We start from the raw sequence: 20,794 nt of genomic DNA on the forward strand, positions 1-20,794 counted from the left end.
GAAGCGTTAATCAAAAAGCTACCAAAGAACAAAACCCCCGGGCCAGATGGATTTACCTCGGAATTTTATCAGACATACAGGGAAGACATAATACCCATTCTCCTTAAAGTTTTCCAAAAAATAGAGGAGGAAGGGATACTCCCAAACTCATTCTATGAAGCTAACATCACCCTAATACCAAAACCAGGCAAAGACCCCACCAAAAAAGAAAACCACAGACCAATATCCCTGATGAACGTAGATGCAAAAATACTCAACAAAATATTAGCAAACCGAATTCAAAACTACATCAAAAGGATCATACACCATGACCAAGTGGGATTCATCCGAGGGATGCAAGGATGGTACAACATTCGAAAGTCCATCAACATCATCCACCACATCAACAAAAAGAAAGACAAAAACCACATGATCATCTCCATAGATGCTGAAAAAGCATTTGACAAAGTTCAACATCCATTCATGATAAAAACTCTCAGCGAAATGGGAATAGAGGGCAAGTACCTCAACATAATAAAGGCCATCTATGAGAAACCCACAGCCAACATTATACTGAACAGCGAGAAGCTGAAAGCATTTCCTCTGAGATCGGGAACTAGACAGGGATGCCCACTCTCTCCACTGTTATTTAACATAGTACTGGAGGTCCTAGCCACGGCAATCAGAAAAAACAAAGAAATACAAGGAATCCAGATTGGTAAAGAAGAAGTTAAACTGTCACTATTTGCAGATGACATGATACTGTACATAAAAAACCCTAAAGACTCCACCCCAAAACTACTAGAACTGATATTGGAATACAGCAAAGTTGCAGGATACAAAATCAACACACAGAAATCTGTGGCTTTCCTATATACTAACAATGAACCAACAGAAAGAGAAATCAGGAAAACAACTCCATTCACAATTGCATCAAAAAAAATAAAATACCTAGGAATAAACCTAACCAAAGAAGTGAAAGACTTATACTCTGAAAACTACAAGTCACTCTTAAGAGAAATTAAAGGGGACACTAACAGATGGAAACTCATCCCATGCTCGTGGCTAGGAAGAATTAATATCGTCAAAATGGCCATCCTGCCCAAAGAAATACACAGATTTGATGCAATCCCTATGAAACTACCAGCAACATTCTTCAATGAACTGGAACAAATAATTCAAAAATTCATATGGAAACACCAAAGACCCCGAATAGCCAAAGCAATCTTGAGAAAGAAGAATAAAGTAGGGGGGATCTCACTCCCCAACTTCAAGCTCTACTATAAAGCCATAGTAATCAAGACAATTTGGTACTGGCACAAGAGCAGAGCCACAGACCAATGGAACAGACTAGAGAATCCAGACATTAACCCAGACATATATGGTCAATTAATATTTGATAAAGGAGCCATGGACATACAATGGCGAAATGACAGTCTCCTCAACAGATGGTGCTGGCAAAACTGGACAGCTACATGTAGGAGAATGAAACTGGACCATTGTCTAACCCCATATACAAAAGTAAACTCAAAATGGATCAAAGACCTGAATGTAAGTCATGAAACCATTAAACTCTTGGAAGAAAACATAGGCAAAAACCTCTTAGACATAAACATGAGTGACCTCTTCTTGAACATATCTCCCCGGGCAAGGAAAACAACAGCAAAAATGAGTAAGTGGGACTATATTAAGCTGAAAAGCTTCTGTACAGCAAAAGACACCATCAATAGAACAAAAAGGATCCCTACAATATGGGAGAATATATTTGAAAATGACACATCCGATAAAGGCTTGACGTCCAGAATACATAAAGAGCTCACACGCCTCAACAAACAAAAAACAAATAACCCAATTAAAAAATGGGCAGAGGAACTGAACAGACAGTTCTCCAAAAAAGAAATACAGATGGCCAACAGACACATGAAAAGATGCTCCACATCGCTAATTATCAGAGAAATGCAAATTAAAACTACAATGAGGTATCACCTCACACCAGTAAGGATGGCTGCCATCCAAAAGACAAACAATAACAAATGTTGGCGAGGCTGTGGAGAAAGGGGAACCTTCCTACACTGCTGGTGGGAATGTAAGTTAGTTCAACCATTGTGGAAAGCAGTATGGAGGTACATCAAAATGCTCAAAACAGACTTACCATTTGACCCACGAATTGCACTCCTAGGAATTTACCCTAAGAATGCAGCAATCAAGTATGAGAAAGATCAGTGCACCCCTATGTTTATCGCAGCACTATTTACAATAGCCAAGAATTGGAAGCAACCTAAATGTCCATCGATAGATGAATGGATAAAGAAGATGTGGTACATATACACAATGGAATACTACTCAGCCATAAGAAAAGGGCAAATCCAACCATTTGCAGCAACATGGATGGAGCTGGAGGGTATTATGCTCAGTGAAACAAGCCAAGCGGAGAAAGAGAAACACTATATGATTTCACTCACCTGTGGAGTATAAGAACAAAGGAAAAACTGAAGGAACAAAACAGCACCAGAATCACAGAACTCAACAATGGACTAACAGGTACCAAAGGGAAAGGGACTGGGGAGGATGGGTGGGTAGGGAGGGATAAGGGGGGAGAGAAGTAGGGGGGTATTAAGATTAACATGCATTGGGGGGTAGGAGAAAAGAGAGGGCTGTACAACACAGAGAAGGCAAGTAGTGATTCTACAACATTTTGCTATGCTGATGGACAGTGACTGTAAAGGGGTTTATAGGGGAGACATGGTATAGGGGAGAGCCTAGTAAACATAATATTCGTCATGTAAGTGTAGATTAGTGATACCAAAAAAAAAAAAAAAAAAAGGACAGTTCCTGTGTGGTAACCTCCAATGAGTTCTACACAAGGGTATTATAAAGGGCATATAAAAGTGTAGGCAAAGGGTCTGTTTGTGTTTATACAGAAGATCAAAGCCTAATTGGGCTACCCCGAAAATGAACTAAGATACGATATGAAAGAGAACTTCCAACATCAGCACTCTCGGGAAGACTCATGCCAGAAGATGATCATCAAAAAACCCCAACAAAGATCCACGCATTGCTACAGCTGTAGATGCACTCATCCCACCAATTCCTGGACTTGCCATGGGAATGAAGGAGATATCTAAGCTGTCCTGTGCATACAGTAAAACAACAAATTTGACTGGATCTATACTGTTGGAACTCAACCAAGAATTAGGAGAAGTGCAAATTGTAGCGCTCCAAAATCTTACAACTACAGACTATTTACTGTTAAAAGAACATAAGGGATGTGAACATTCCCCAGGAATGGGTTGTTTTAATTTGTCTGATTTCTCTCAGACTGTTCAAGTTCAGTTGGACAATATCCACCATATCATAGATAAGTTTTCACAAATGCCTAAGGTGCCTAAATGGTTTTCTTGGTTTCACTGGAGATGGCTGGTAATTACAGATATGCTTTGGTTATGTAACTATACTCCTATTATGTTAATGTGTGTGCGCAATTTAAGTAGTAGCTTAAAACCTATACATGCTGAAGTTACTCTACAAGAAGATATGTCAAAGAAATAATCAATCTTCCCATGTTTTCTTCCGCCTGCTACTTCTATAGCTTTTCTTCTTCCTTCCTAATTACAACCCTTAAATAGAATTCGTGCCTCATATCAAATTTACCGAGTATCATAATTCTTCCAAGTGGTAAAGATACCTCAAGACAAATGCTGGGCATAGAAGCTACAGGGCATAAATATGCAAAGAAATAAAAAGCTAACCATTTCAAACCATAAGGCTTCTCTCTCACTTACCAACTTTACATTTCCCTGTATGGCCCCGGAAGATGACTGGTTAGCCAGAGACGGGTAAGATTCCTCAAGGGAGGAACAACCTAAGACAGGCACAGTCGCAGGGGGGCCATCAGGTGAGAAAATGGGGATCAGCAGAGGTGAGGCTTAGAACCTCACCCCCCCTGTTCTGAGAGAAATCTTCTGCATATGTGGATGTTTTATTGCCCTTGTCTAGCTCGGGTTAACACATAGTCTACAGGCACACACCTGATCATCTACATTTGCTCTCTTACAACACTAAACTATGTTTTCTACCTTTATCTTGTATCTACCTACCACTTCAGCATTTTATTAAAAATAATAATAATAAAGAGAGAAATGTGGTATCCACATATAAATCAAGTATAAAAACCAAATGAGTATTCATATTTGAACTGACTGTTTATAGTTCATAATGCATGAGCAAAACTGAAAGTTTCTGTGATGACTGCCCTTGTACTGTTCACTATGTAACTTATTCATTATGTAAGAATTTGTACTCCATGTAAGAACTTGTTTGTTATGCCTCAGAAGATTGGAGACTGACGAAAATTAGGCTTGGGGTGGATTAATGATTGTGCATTGAGCATTGACTCCCCTATACAGAATTTTATTGTCGTTAACAACCATTTGATCAATAAATATGAGAGATGCCCTCACAAAAAAAAAAAAAAAAAGGACAGACTTCCAATGGTAAAATAAATAAGTAACCGGGATGTAATGTATAGCATAAGGAATATAGTCAAGATATTGTAACAGCTTGGTAGGGTGATAGCTGGAACCTAGAATTATGTATATAAATGTTTTATCACTGTGTTGTACACTTGAAAGTAATGTAATATAATACTGTGCGTCAACTACCCTTCAATAAAAAAATAATAATAATTATCTAAAAAAAAAAAAAAACCACAGAGGTAAAAATCATACAGGTTCTAAGAATCCTTCCCAAAAGTCAACAGACCACTATAATTAGTTGCAAGTCACACATCTGCAACAATTCTATAAATAACCCATCTGGTCCTCAAGTAGATGCAGCAGCTCTTGTGGCAAAACCATTCACATTTGTTTATGTGCATGCAGTGCAAATGAAAGAAGGCACTGAAACCAGTTGGCAATTTTCAAACAAAAACTGGTAAGTTTTGTCATATTTTCAAATAAGATTTCTGCTATCTATGGCTGCTCTTGAGAGGATATGAATTAAGTTTCAGCTGCCAAACTTTATTTTTAATCATTGAAAATGCTGCCATTATTTAAATTTTGAAAGACCTGTGAAAATGTAAACCAAAACCTCTCTCAAGTTAATGTATAAATCTAATAAAATGTATGAATCCAATAAAAAAGCCAGCAATTCTATTTTATTCTGGAATTGGATAAATTCAGTTTATTTTATACAAAAAAAGATCAATGCAGAATAATCAGAAAAACCCTGAAAAGAAGAACAGTGTGGAAGAAGTAGTCCTACTGCTAATAAAACAACCCATGAAGCTTCTTTGATTAAAGCAGTGGTATTGAGCATGCAGGGGGAAGCTAATGGAACAGAACCAAAAGAACAAAATCAGCCAAGTACATTTGGAGATTTGGAATATGATAAATGATGGTATCACAACGCAGTAGGCAAAAAATATTTTTTAATAATAGGGCTGAGTCAACTAGATGACATTTGGAAAAGATCATTTCAGTTCCACACCTCACACCATACACTAGAATAATTCTAAATGAATGAGATTTAAATGTAAGAAATGAAAACATATAGTACTAGAAGAAAAGATAGTAAGTTCTTTTATAACCCAGGAGTGGGAACACTTTTCTAACTAAGACTCAAACTCCAGAAGCAAATGAAGATAAGATTGATAAATCTGACTACTTAAATTTTTTAAAAAGAAACATTGATATGACAAAAAGGAAACCAAAAGTAAAGTGAAAAGACATCATAAATTGGAAGAAAATACATGCAATTTATAAAAAAGACTAATCCCCCTAATGTGTATAGAGCTCTTAGAAGCTGATAAGGAAAAAGACCAAAACCGAACAGAAGAAAGTACTCCCCCTCAAGAAAAGCAGTCAGTTCGAAGAAAAAGAAAGGCAAATAGCTCTTTAAATATGGAGAAAATGCCTAATCTCACAATAAGAAATTAAAACTACATTCAGATGCCATTTCTCATCTATCATACTGACAACACATTGTGCTGGCAAGGCAGTGGAGAAAGAGACAATTTTGTACATTGCTGGTGGGAATGCAAAATGTTTTAAACCCATGGAAGGAATATCTAACAAATTTGCATATGCACTGACAACATCTAACAAAATTACATATGCTTTACCCTTTGACCCAGCAATCCCTGGCTCCAGAAGATTCAGTTCCACTAATACAAAACAGTTATTCATTACAACATTATTTGTAATAGCAAAAGATTGAAGGTGCTTGTGCCAGCTGACCCCAATCAGTCCCATGAGATACGGGGCTGGAGGTCCAGTGGGACTAAAGACAGGAGAACCTACCGCCAGCATGCTGTGTGTGGTCTAGGGGCATCAGACTCGCGCTGGGGTTCAGGTTCTGAATTTTGAGGATGAGATGAGGCAGGGAAGAATGGGGAGAGGTGGCAGCATGTGCCCAGACACACAGGTCAGGAAAGGGCTGGTCAGAGGGGAGGCGAGGGGTAGTCCAGATGCAAAAGACCCCTTAGCCAAGGCGTTTGAACTTGGCCCTGGAGCTGAGGAAAGGACACTGAAGGACTTTGAGCAGCTGGGAGAAATAATCAGACGTGGATTTGGAGGAGAGCAAGACAGGGACACAGAAATAGTTAGCATCCCTTCATGAGGGATGACCAAGGCGGTGGGGAGGGAACAGATCCTAGATGTATTCATGAGGTCGGGCTGATGGAGGGAAAAGATTCAGACAGGGAAGCAGGAGAGGAGCCAGGCTAAGGCGGAGGGAGGAGCCGGGACAGTGCTGACCGCCGCCCACCGGCCGTGATGAGAACTGCAGCCTCTTCGCCCAAGTAGCTCAGGAAAAAGGCAATTTGGTGCCTGGGCATCAAGGTTTTATATGAGCTTTGAAGTCTCTTCCAATCTTGATATTAACTGGATTCATGACGCCACTCTCTGAGTCAATGTACGACATCTCACTAGTGAAGAGGGCTGGGTGATGAGGACCTTCCACCGTCGACTGGAGACTGCTAAGTGAGAAGGTCCTGGAAGTGGATGAATTAAGGTTTATGCTGGTCAAGGAGAAAGATGGAGAGGGTAGAGGCCACAGAAAAGAAGTCTAGGATCATGAACAGCCAGCCACCACCAGGTGATTTCTTCAGGCTCTCGGGGTCTTTACCACTTTTTTGACAAATTTGGCTGTTGGTTAGGAGTCAGTGATCAGTGAGGCAATCAGAATACAGGCTGTAGAGGGGTTTTCCCTCAGTAAAAACAATCCATAAACCAGCGTAAGAACAAACAGGCCCCAGTAGGCACTGTGGGGGTTGGGGGGACATCCAAATGAAAGCAGGGGGAAGTGGGGTCAGAGGACTGTAGTAGGACACACAAATGAGATGTAAAATAGGAATCAACAGTTGGGGCACTCCTTCCCCAGAACTGGCACATTGCTAAGCGCTGCAGACTGGTGTTTGCTCCCCTGCCAAAATTCCTACCTTGAGGCCCTCACCCACGGTCTGATGGTACACAAAGTGGGGCCCTTGGGAAGTAATTAGGCTTAGATCAGATCGTGAGGGTCAAACCCTCGTTGGGATTGGTGCCCTCATAAGAAGAGGGAGAGAACTCCCTCTCTCCACGTGCACACGCTAAGGAGAGGCTATGTGAGCACACAGCAGGACCCTCAGCAGGAAGAGAATCTGCAGGCCCTTTGATTCTGTGTTTCTCATCCTATAGGCCTGTGAGAAATAAGTATTTGTTGTTTAAGCCACCCAGTCTGTGATATTTTTGTAACAGCAAAATAAGAACTGAGTAAGGAAGTATCTTATGTAGGGTAGTCAAGGAGGTCACTTAAGACAGAGCAATGCTTTATGCACACAATTTTAAAAACTTCTTTTCCAAAAGGCTTGATGTAATTTTTATCTGACTCTTATGGACACTCAAGATAGAGGCTTTATTTAGGAAATATATCCTTAGTGCTAATATAAGCCCAGTAACCTATAGGCTACAATTAAATGTGGGACTAGACCAAAATCAGTGACCAATCAGCTTGACAGTTGTCTGTATGGCCCATCAAATGCAGGGGCTGCCTGGACACTGTTTGTACCCAGAGTTAAACACGAGAGAGAGGGGCCAGGCCAGAGTGTCTCCCTTTTCAGACACTGGCCCTGTGCTTAAGGGCCCTGTCTTCAGCAAAGTGGCAGGGTCAGCTTGGTAAGAGGGTCTGACAGCACCCGAAATGGCAGTGGGCTTGCTCCCAAGGTAAGGATTCCCCCGATCAGCACCTGAGCCCTAGAGAAGGCTTGCTGAGGCGCCCAAGGCCCCAACAGCACGTGCCTGCGCCCGCTCTACATCTGTTCCCGCAGCAGCTCCGCTCCTTGCCTCACACAGCTGTTCATTTGGGCAGGTTAAAAAAATAGTAAAGAGCCCTTCAGTGAGCTTTTTGTTCTGCAGTTTTAGGGCCCGTAATGTTCCTTTAAATAGGACTCTATCATGGGTGTTTGAAAAATACTAAACTTTGGGGAAATTTAAAATACTCAATACCTTTTCCTCCATTAAAATCGTTTAAAATAAAAATGAAGATTCTTGGATTGGGAGTTCCAGACACTCAGCAGTTTGAGCCACAAGAGGCTGCGGCACACTGCCCAAGTGACATCCCTGCCGAGCCATGCAGAAGGAACAGCTGTCATGACGTCAACCTCTGGCAGGCCTCCTGGCTCCCAGAGGTCCGGTCTGGAGCCATCAATCGTCCCAAACAGAAGCCAGCTGTCACAAGCTATTTGCAGAGCAAGTCTGCAAGGCCAGATTGTACCTCCCAGTCTCTCTCTCTCTTCTTGTCTTTCCTCTCCCTCCATTCCCTCCATAGTTTTTCTCTTTTTAGTCCCTTCCATCTTTTATTTCTTTTGATTATCATGATAATTCTTGTTCAAATGTCCACTGCCTTCCTGCAACAGTGCAATATTAATCCTTCGCCCCAATCACATTGGGTTTGTAGAGATAATCCCCATCACCTTTCCCAGCTTTGTATCCAAATAGTCACAGTGCATTGTTAAAAAAAAAAAATAGACATCCTAGGCATCTAATTAAGAAATACATGAAGGTGATGATGTTCTAATGCATCTAGAAGTTTGTGAGGTTATTAGGTAGCATATTCATTACTTAGGACTGCTGTGACATATTACCACACATTTAATGGCTTAAAACAACCCAAATTTATTCTCTCACAGTTCTGGATGCCGGAAGTCCCAAGTCAGTTTCACTGGGCTCAAGTTAAGGGGTTAGCAGGGCTGGTACCTCCAGAAGCTCTAGGGGAGAATCAGTTTCCCTGTGCTTCTAGCCTCTGCAGGTTGGTGCCTTCTTTGGCTCACAACCCCTTCTTGCTATCACTGCAAGCAAGCAAAAAGCGAGGCCATGAGAGAGCTATGTCATTACAAACTGATGGTGGCCTCTCGGAGCTGAGTGACTCTCAGGTGAGAGCCAGCGAGAGAAAGGGAACCCTTGTCCTAGAAATGCAAGAAAATTAATTCTGCCAACAACCTGAATGTGTTTGGAAGAAGACCCTGAGCCTCAGATGAGATTGCAGCCACCACTGACATTTTGATTTCAGCCTATAGAGACCCTTAGAAGAGGACCCGGCTAACCTGTGCCCAGACTCCTAAGCCACAAAACCTGTGAGATAAAAAATGTATGCTGTTTTAAGCCACTAAGCTTGTGGTCGTTTGTTATGCAGTCATAAAAAACTAATACAGCTAGCAAATACAGTATTTGAACAAGGAGTTACATGGATAGACTTTGGAAGGGTCAACGAACTATCTGAAGTTATATGAAAATTTTAGCGTGCCCATACACAAGTGTATTTAACTAAGGAATTCATCCATAACTTGCATAGGATACTCAACAAGTCAATGGGCCCATACAAATGAAGAATGCTTCATTAGGGGCCTAATGAAGTAGTCAAAAAATAATTTGAGATGTTTCTTTTGAGGTTCCCACCTGGCGTGATACCAAAGAGTAGAGAGGTTCTCTTAAGAGAAAGTAGGGACTAATAAACTGTTCTTTCTTAATATCTTTCCATCTCTTACCTGACAGGGTAAGATGGAGAGTGGAGATGTAAGGGCATTCTTCACTGCAAAGTATTTCTGCAGAGACAAGTACAGTACATCCTCCCCCATCCCCATCCAATGCAGGTCACTGCCTTTAACAGTACCTATACACCACAGGCGGAGACCCCACGCTGAAGTTACCTTCCTCAATTGTCACCTTGACCCCATGCCCCTTCCCTAAGACTCTCCTCTGGTTCTTCATTGCTCTATGGATAAACGCTTCAAAACCCTTCTCCAGGCTTCCCTGAATGAACTCAACGTCTTACTCTTCATCTCAAAAGTATCTGCACAAACCCTTTTCCACCATTCAGATGTCCAATGCCTGATGGAGTGACACCTTTTTATTACGTGATTTTCTAACAACTAAAAAAGTCAACCTGCCTGGGAATCTAACCCATAGCACCTTGAATTCAAAGCACCTACATTTATCCAATGTCAATACCATGCTCTGTACTGATCCCTCCTGAGTGACTCAATAGCTAAAATGGAAAGGTACTCAGAAGTAAATTCTTAATTAGCTCTGCAAATGACACTGCTGTTAAATGGACAAGGGCTAATGACGCTATAATTATTTTATCCAGTTCAGCCTTTATTTCCTGAGCATTTGCAAATATGCAACCCACCGAATTACGTTCTAAGGAGAATACAAAGATGCCTAAGGCAAGTCCCTTACATTCCCAAGGTTACCATGTGATGACGGCAGAGGCATGAAAGAACTCAGTAAACTCTTTAAAGGCAAGAAGAAATGAGTTCCATAATAGAGATGCAGACACTGTGTGAGAGAGGAAAAGGGCTGAAGCCTCACTGGGTGGGCCTTGAAGAATGAACAGATGAGAGACGGAATGTTTCTTCTGCATTGGAGGACGAATCAAAGGCAGAGAGGAAGCTACAAGTGCATGATGTATGCAGAGAGGTTGAGGAGTATGAGAAGGGGAGCACAGCTGTGACAGCTGGGCACAGGAGGACATGAAGCTGGCAAGGCAGGAGGGACCTCGACAGTAAAAGGTGGCAACACGCAGACTTCACATAGGTAACCAAATGCCAAGAAAGAGCTTTTATTCTGTTACTGTTGCTGGTGCTGATTGTGTGTGCATCCCACTGTCAGGAGCAACAGAATCGGAATAGGGCTTTACGAAAATAACTCTGACAACTGAAGAAAACAGTTTGTAGAAGCAAAATGTCAGAGAAATGAAAACCAGTTCAGAATTCATTATATACGTTGCAGGTTCTTACAGCTAACACTGATTCAACACTAAGCTCTATACTTGTTCTATCTCATTTAATCGTCAAGACAACCTCACAAGGCAGATACTAATATTAACCTCATTTCCTGGCTGAGAAAGATGAGGCTTAGAAAATTAATCTGCCCAAAGTCATAAAACTAGTGGGTGGCAGTACCAGGTTCCCAAATCAGGTTCGACCCCTGAGCCCAAGTTTCTCCTCCATTATCTCTCAGGTGACAAGGTCTGGACTAGGGCAGTGGCAGGTGATAAAGGCAATATTTCCAGAGTAGAAACAACTGATCTTGGTACCAGATTAGATTTTGGAATGAGGAAGAGAGAGAAATCAAATATGACTGAGAGATTTCTGGACCAGGTATGTGGAGGTGAGACGGTCACTACCAAGATGACAAAATAAGACTCAAAACTCCAGAACTGGCTGCAGCAAAGGCAGAGCTACCGAGTCTGTGCATCTCACGGGTGGCCTTGGCTTGTACATCAGCACTTCACTCTATGAGAAACTAACGACCACGCACCAAGGTGTTTCTCATTTATGGATACTCAGTGGAAGAGCTCCTTCAAGCAGACACCCAAGTGAGATGTACTGAGACTCTTACCAGCACCTGCATCTGCTCCACCACCAACAGCCAGCCAAACCCCAAGACTGAAATTCAGGTCATTTCTTTTCATCTTATTATCCTTTGATCAGTCTATTCATTAACCATATTTTTATCACCAAGCAGAAATGTGCAAAGCCAGATGGTGAAATTCAAATTTTGCCCCCTGTTAATGGTTCTGATTAAAGATTTTTCCAGACCAGATGTTAAAATTACTGGGCAAAAAATTACAATGAAATGAAACCTGTGAAATCAACTAGCCATGCTTTTCCTAAAACAAAACAAATTGAATAACTCAAAATTTCCTATGTAAAAGTTAGGTACCAAGAGGCTATTCATAAGCCCAAGTAAATTATTTGAGTTTGCAGTCTCTATAAGTGTCTCCACCAAATAAGTAGGTGATACTTCAGAGTTTTAACACCAGTCATCTTCCCCTTCTTTTCACTGATCTTCCTTAGAAGTGTTATCTTTTTCCAAAACACGTATCTGTAGTGGTAAGTAACAACCCCCGCCTTAGTGACGCCCAAGAGCTGACAACCCCTCAGGAGTTATGTGAGGCACTCACCAGTGACTCCTCATGTGGATATTTTCTGAGGAGAATAGTCCTAAAGTGTGTGAAACCTTCCATTTTCACTAGACCAAGCCTTCTCCTCACCATCTCCTAAATTAATATTAGGCTAATTGACACCCAGTTTTAATACTGACTGACCCCTTCTTGACTAACAGACTCCAGAGTTTTTCTGTTTCCTCAATTGCTTTTCTTTCATTCTTGCTGGGCATTGCATATGTCACATGATTTGCAGCTCATCCTTCAGAAACATTCTGACATCAAATGAGCCATCTCTTACATACTTGTAGAATTCATCATTGCTTCTTCACCTTTCATCATCTTTACTTGCTTAAGAGCTAATTAGAATTGGAGTAATAGAATTCTCCTTCTATCACTTTCATAGACATTACACGAGGTCAATCAATGTCATAAAGCCCCTCAAAATTAGGTACATGCCCCACAAACATGAGTCTACCAGACTAACGGAAAAGGAAGCCAGTATCCAACCAACACTGCCATCTGTCGGTGGCAGGCAGACTTGACTCACTTTGGTTTGGGAACGTTGCCTTATTTCTACCTATCCAAATCAGGGTTTTAAAAATTCCTAAATAATTCCACTCCTAGGAATTTACCCTAAGAATGCAGGAGCCCAGTTTGAAAAAGATATATGCACCCCTATGTTTATCGCAGCACTCTTTACAATAGCCAAGAAATGGAAGCAACCTAAGTGTCCATCAGTAGATGAATGGACAAAGATGTGGTACATATACACAATGGAATACTATCCAGCCATAAGAAGAAAACAAATCCTACCATTTGCAACAACATGGATGGAGCTAGAGGGTATTATGCTCAGTGAAATAAACCAGGTGGAGAAAGACAAGTACCAAATGATTTCACTCATCTGTGGAGTATAACAACAAAGAAAAAACTGAAGGAACAAAAACAGCAGCAGACTCACAGTACCCAAGAATGGACTAACAGTTACCAAAGGAAAAGGAACTGAGGAGGATGGGTGGGAAGGGACGGATAAGGGGGGAAAAGGGGCATTACAATTAGCACACATGGTGTAGGTGGGGGGGCACAGGGAAGGTAATATAACACAGAGAAGACAAGTAATGACTCTGTAGCATCTTACTACGCTGATTGGACAGTGACTGTAGTGGGGTATGTGGTGAGAACTTGATAATGGGGGGAGTCTAGTAACCATTATGTTGCTCATGTAATTGTACATTAATGACACCAAAATTTTAAAAAGTAAAAATAAATTCCTAAATATAGGAGATGCTATCTCACTTTTTGAGCCTCCTAAAAGTAAAAGTAACCATTTCTGAAAACATCTTACATTACCACGACAGTATGAATTTCTATCTCGATTGTTTCTTTAACTACAAAGATATCATAATTTGTTTGCTAAGATTTTCAGAGAAATATTTGTCTCTTCAGAATCCACACTAGATGGACAAATATTTTTGTATCACTCTTAGAGCTGACCTTTTAAAGACCTTTCTGGAGAAATGTTCTTATGTTCTTACACACAAGCAAATTTGACTCAGTCATAATTATTGAGTTTTTCAGTGCTATATATTTGTAGATAGCATAGAGTCAGCAACCAGGTTCTCATGCAATCTACATTTCTAAGAGCTTGGTCAAATCTAGGAGCTTGGTTCTATGAGACTGGTCAAATCCTGACCCTCAATTTCTTCAAAATGGGATTATATTGCCAGTCCTTTTTACCTCCTCAGTCTGTTAACAAAGTGAAATAAAATAGCATGAAATGTTTTAAAAACTACAAAGTATGATAAAATGTTTAAATAGTCTTTTTATCATCTTGCTTAACTCAAAGAAGTTTCTTGCACATAGACATATGCTCATCATCAAACTGTCATCAACTGATTTATCTGGGGAGTATTTTTTGCATTTATTTGAATCTATTCTATATTCCTCCTAAAGTTTAACTTTTTAAAAAAAGTACTTATAAGAAAAAGAAGAAGAAAACTAAATGGGCAGTGGAATAAAAATAAATGCTGCAGCTTCATACACTTGTGACTCCTTTCGTGGTCCCATTAACATGTGTTCAAAATTTCTATTAACCATATAAAACAAGTAACAGATGCCACATCAGAAATCTCACTGCTAGCATTCTCTTGTACACAGGGAATTCAAGGCCCAGTGAAATTGGATTTCACGTACCTCCTCTCTCATAGTCTAGAAGATCAGCATGGGCTGCAGTTCTCAGAATGGTCTCCTCCCAGTTTCAGTGCTAGAGGTAAAATATTAACCACGTTTTTGTTTAAGTTAATGGTTGTTTATACCTTAATTTTCATTTCTGTTATTATGAAGTGGCCTACTAGTAGCTCATGAAAACTAGCATTTTTCTTAGCTTATATTCTGGTAGGAAATTTTTGTAGTGGCCAGGTAGATGCTCTAACAATAAATGGTCTACAGTATCTTTCGTCCCCTCGAAGTGGTCTTAGAATCAGGCAGAAAAGATGAGTACTTCTTCAACTGACAAATAGAGTCATCTTTTCCAGTTCCAGTGTTTGGCTGCTTTATTTGTTTAACTTTATTTTATCCTATTTTTCTTGATAATACAATTAGAAGTCCCAACTACTGAGTCTAGCAGCTCTGAGAAAACCTAATGGAAATCCACGTTGGTCCAGAGTGCTATTTATTTCCTCTCTTGACTCTTTAGCTGTTGTTTCATTAGGTTTGAGGAGATCTCTTTTATCAAAGTTACTGTTGCCAGGAAACATAAGAACAAGATGGAGAAAAAAAGCTAAGAACAAAATCAGTTTATCTTCATCCTTTTCCCCACCCACACAGATATGTTTGAGTAAACATCCCTGAACACACATCATTTACAGTCATGTTCACACAGACCCACCAACCAAATATAGGCTGTAAACAGATACTCTAGCAAATGTGAGCAAATACTTTTCTAAATACCACTGCCCTTTAACAAATTGGATCCACCTGTGAACTAGGTCACAGGTGCACTAAACCCAGACCTCCTGTTTCCAACTCTGTGCTCTTCCACCACACATCTAGTATTTCCTAATAGGAGTGTTCAAAAAAAATGAGACAGGTGCATTTTCCTTCACTACAGATATTCCTTGCCTTTAGTGATGAAACTACTTTAAAGCTCTTTGGATAATAATGTTCATCAGTATACCAAAGAAGAGAATGAGGCCAAAAGTAAATGACCAGAATAACAGGAAGTGTTGGCTAGCTGAAGGGTTATCCTTTGAAGTCAGGTGAGAATATTCAAGAAACCCCTGTGTGTTGGGCTCTGAAGACACGATCCTTCCTGGATGGCATAGGCGGCATAAAACGAGAGCAGGCTGTGCCTGATGTACATGTGTGCGGCTTCGCCTGAAAAGTAGTCCATCATAGTGGGGATTACAGTGAGAGGTTATTGAGTGCTGTAATGGTACCAAAAGCACATCTAGTGGAAGAAAACTAGAGAGCAACTGGGATCCACCTACCATTTCAGAAACTATCTGGCTTACACCTTTACTTTAAAAATGAAAGTCTTCAAAGGTTAAGTGATTTGCCCAAGACCACAAAGCAGGTTAGAGGCAGAGGGAGGACTAAAAACCCAGTCTTTAACTCTGTCCAGTGCTGAAACCTTGATCAGGTGGCACTGCTTCATGGAAAAGCACCCAACCTCATTCTGTGATGCTGGAAGACTATGGTCACAGGAGCCACACCTCCTGACCAGATTAGGCCAGTGGCCATCAGTTGTTCTCTAGGTGCCTGTGGAACACCTAAAGCAACTTTATCCCAAAGAACTACTGAAATCTTGAGGTTAGTGAGTTCCACCACACTTCACATCCCTGTCATATATCCAAAATCGTACTCCCGTCCCCACACTGCTCAGGGCTTCCTCCCCATGGCCTTGCTCTCCTCTACTCAGTTCCTTCTCTCGCTTCTCACCTTCTGGAATTTCTATTCCATGATTAAGACCAATGCTTGACAACATCCTGCCTACTTCACAGACTACACAGACTAAGCCTTGGGCCTTAACTAAAACCCAGGTGCTACTTGCCCACTGGAAACTGTCTGTCCCGCCCTGCACTCCACCTCGGGACTGGGGACTGGGCCATCAGAGTCCTCCCTCCCCGGCACTCTTCTTCCATATTCATGTAAGCCTTGGCTCCGTTAAGACTCGTGTCTCTGGCTAAACCTCCTTCCATTCCCCCTTTGTTTCTGCAATCTGTAAGCCTCTGGTAACTCCTTTTTATTCGCTGTAAGATTTTAGCCCCTGACTCATAGCCTCTGTCCTCTCCAGGCCTTAACATTATTACCTGGGATGATTTCAAAGTTCCATGTGGGTGACCAGACCCCGGTGAGCTTGGCCTTCTCTTGCTCCAGTCCTCACACCCTCAACCTTGTCATCAATTAGAACTTCTCCAGCTAAGAAACTTAAATTCACCACGGTGACATAAGGTAGAAACACACTCTCTCTCTCTCTCTACTTTTTCACCTTCCACTCACTTCCAGAACTGTAGTAATCGGCCCCCACCACTCTGTGGAAGCTGTTCTCTCCCAAGGTCGAAACACATTCCTTTTTGCCAATCCAGTGGACATTCTGTAGACTTTCTCTGCTGGGTCTGATGTCATTGATCACTTCCTCCTGGAAGATCTCTGCCCCCTTTGTTTCTGGGGCACTTCACTGCCACAGTTCTCTCCCACCTCTGTCACCACTCTTCACTGCGCCCTTAACGCGACTCCTCTTCTTAACTTGCTTTCTGAAATGCCCTCTCAACATACTCTCGTTTGGGGAACTCATCCACACCCTCATGGTCTGGTCATCCACTCTGATGGCTTCTACATTTATACCCCCATGCTTTAGATTCTTACATCGAACTGAGTATTCCACAGGCACCTCAAAGTCAACTTGTAGCAAACTTAAAACCTGATCCCCTATACATGCTACTTTATCCCACCTGCTTCTCCCCCTGAATTCCATCTCTGTTTACTGATGGCACCACCACACATAACAATCTAGGGAACTGATCATTCTCAAGTCCCCCTTAACCCAACCTGCACCCCCATATCAGGTCAATCATCAAGTTCTGACAATCTCATCCCCTATATTTCTTAAATCTGTCACCCAGCTATTCACCCCAATTGCCACACCCTGGTCTGAGCCCTCATTAGAATCTTACAACAGCCTCCTAACTGCTACAGGATATCCTCTCAGAACTACCTTCACCACACATACCCTCAGTCTGAACTCCCCTGCAGTGGTCTGTAACCATAGGCCCTCCAGGATATCTATCCCCAAAACACATTCGGGGATGGGAGAAATCTCCTTTGGGGGTAAATGCCCTATTCCCAATGGGATTCGTGTTTGCTTCACTCTGATAGCCTTACCCCTGTTTCCATCTACTGCACTAGAATTCTACAGCAGCCTCTTAACTGGTCTCCCTGCACCTAAGCTTGTGTCCCTCAAGTTCATCCTTCACACAGCCATCAGAATGATCTTACTAAAATATAAGCCTGTCCTTGCCCTGCCCTGCTTAAAATCACTCTGGCTCAGAGGACAAACCCCCAGCTCCCCAACCAGCCCTGTTCAGCCTTGTGGGATCTGGTTTCTGCCCACCCCTTCAGCCTCGCCTTTCACCACTCTGCCTCATCATTTGTGCTCCAGCACTCTCAGCTGTTTGCTTCCAGGTACATGGTGTGCTCTTACTGGTATAGCTCCAGCATTGCACTTAGCACAATGAATTATATTTATATTTCTGTCTTCCCCAATAGACTATGAGCTGATTCTCTAAGGGCAGGAACTGTATCTTGTTCATCTTTGTATCTCCAGCATCTAACACAGTGGATTGGTGTATAGTTAATACTCAATCGATGTTATGGAATGAGGAATGAATGAGCAAACTTACAAACTTCCTACTAAAAGTCATGACATAACCTACTATGTCATTAAAGAACCTAAGAGTAAAGGGCTCCTAGGCAATCAATCGGTCAAGGGGTCCAGTGGTGATTTGGCAGTTTGGGAAAAATAGTTTTATTCCCATATACCTTACAAATTTGAAATGGAAAACTGATCAGGATTTTCCACAGAAATCCTGTTATATTCTTACTAACTTAATAGTGTTATGTTCCATGCTAACCACACTCTTAAAGGCAGTACTTAGTGCAGCTGGTCCCTGCTAACACATTTTAACATCTTTGTGTGTTGCTGTTCGTTAATATAATTTGCATTTTGCGCTATTACTAATGTGTTGTGTTTTATCCCCAGTTCACACAAATGAATGGATGGTTCAAAAGTGCTCATTAAGGTAAAAAGGTGTAATGAAAATTGCAACAAAAATACTAAAACTCACAATAATATTCTAAATATAAATGCTGAACCTTATTCTAGTATAAATAAAGGTGAATATATAATGAGAATGATTTCACGTAAGTGAGGAAGTCCAATCAATTGCCAAGGGATATCTAAGAATTAGATGATACTGGACAAGTATTCCATTTCTGAGTGTGTTTCTGTCATAAACCCTTATTGAAGAATAGCTTGAAGCTGTCAAAGCTTTCACATCATTCTCAAACTGAATTTCAAAAATGACACAGCTACCCTATTAAAATTCCAAAGTTTTTCTAAAACAAGTAGAATTTCTGGTATGAAATTGGCTCATTTTGTCACTAAAGGCAGAAAATAGACCAAAACTACAGAAACATTACTCCAATCACATTCCTCATACAAAACAAAGAGTACTCTACTTCCAAGAAACTCATAAAGCCAGCCACCAGGTTAATGGCAAATAAAATGCTCAGGGGAAAATCTAACTACACAAATACTGGCAAAACTATTAAGGACACTGTTGGGCAAAACACATCAGCGGCACAAGACATGGAAAAATAATTAGGACCACGTGTGCACTCATGGACTTTGTTGTACAGTTAGATGAAACCAATTAGCACACGAGAGGGACTTATTTGAGGGAGAAATACTTAAAAACCCTTGGTTCTGCCTACTACCAAAAACCCAATCTATAGAAGAGGTTTTTCATTTAATTAATGTTTATTTTGTAAGCTGTTATGAAAGTTGGAAAAGGTACATTCGGATTGGCACGGATAGAATAACCAGCTGTGTTTACAATGAGAAAAAAGGTGCTACACAAATAAAGGATTTGTATTTTTATTGTCCAAACACCAACTCCTTTATTCACCCAGATAACACACAATAATATGCCTCCTAATCTTAATCCAGCATTGTAGAAAAGAGTTTAAGATGTGAACATAATCAAATCGCAGCCACTGAATAGCTGTTTTCTCAGCATGCTCTGCAGAGCTAGGTGAGCGGAGAGCCTTAGACTGATGGCTCCCCCAGGAGTACGCTGGCTGTCTAGGATGCTCACGCAAACCTTTGAACTGAGGAATGAGGCTAAAGCACCCCTGTCCCACATAGATGACACCAGGAAGGAGCAGTTCCATAGTTTCAGCAATGTAGTTAGTTACCTTCATGGTCTTGATCCTCTCAATCAGGATCAAAACAAGTTTATTTTGAATATTGAGAATAAGTTATAGAGATTCTTTGAGAAGATTGACTGGCAAGTTTGGAGATGTGCTTGTAGACTTGGCATCTGATGAAACATCGACTCTGCTCTTCAGGGGGAAAATGTTGCCATCATTTCTGGACACACATTCCATCTGAAGTGTCCGACTTCCTGGACTGACAGAGTCACCACGGGTTTGATCCCATTCCTGCCAGACTCTAATTCTGAAGAAGTATTTTCTATTTTAGTAAAATAAGGAAGAAAACAAAAACCCTCTGGATATGGAACCCATCGTCTGGCTACATATTAGATATTTTATTTAGAAATTGCAAATACTCTCTCTCACTGACATGAAGAAACATTTACTATTAATATTCCAAGCTTCTTTTTCAGTTTAATAGACAATTATTATTTATCTGCTGGGAAGCATGGCTTTTATTATTAGAACTTTTGACCTTTTATTAAAAATCTACCCCAAATTTTGGTCTATTCCTGCACAAAGCACCCTCTGCATGGTCTGTAGTTGTTAAAAGTTAGAGAAATTTCATGATGGCATATACTTAAATATTACATATAATGTTCTGTGTGATCCTTGGGCAATTTTCTTCTTCACAGGCCCAAAGGTCTTTAAACATTCACCATGTATTTTCCTTTCTTGTCATAAAAAATGGAATTAGCAATCCATCATTCTTATTTATTTTCCTTATGTAAGAAATGATAAGATCCAGATGATATATTTTACAGATAGTGACAAGAGAACATGTATTGGTTACAGAATTTCTATGATAAATCTTTGTTCAGAAATATGGCTACTTGCTGTTTAATGGATCTATTAGAGAGACGCTGCTCAGTGGAACTGCCTCAAATAAGAC

General features: G+C 40.8%; 1 protein-coding gene across 4 annotated transcripts in view; it reads right to left on the reverse strand.

Annotated features, from left to right (window-relative positions):
* The window catches only part of GPR176 (G protein-coupled receptor 176), a 101,801-nt gene that overhangs the window by 46,814 nt on the left and 34,193 nt on the right, over positions 1-20,794 (reverse strand). The gene's annotated exons all lie outside the window — the stretch shown is intronic.

This window comes from Manis pentadactyla, chromosome 11, assembly GCF_030020395.1.
Source record: "Manis pentadactyla isolate mManPen7 chromosome 11, mManPen7.hap1, whole genome shotgun sequence".
Lineage (NCBI taxonomy): Eukaryota > Metazoa > Chordata > Mammalia > Pholidota > Manidae > Manis > Manis pentadactyla.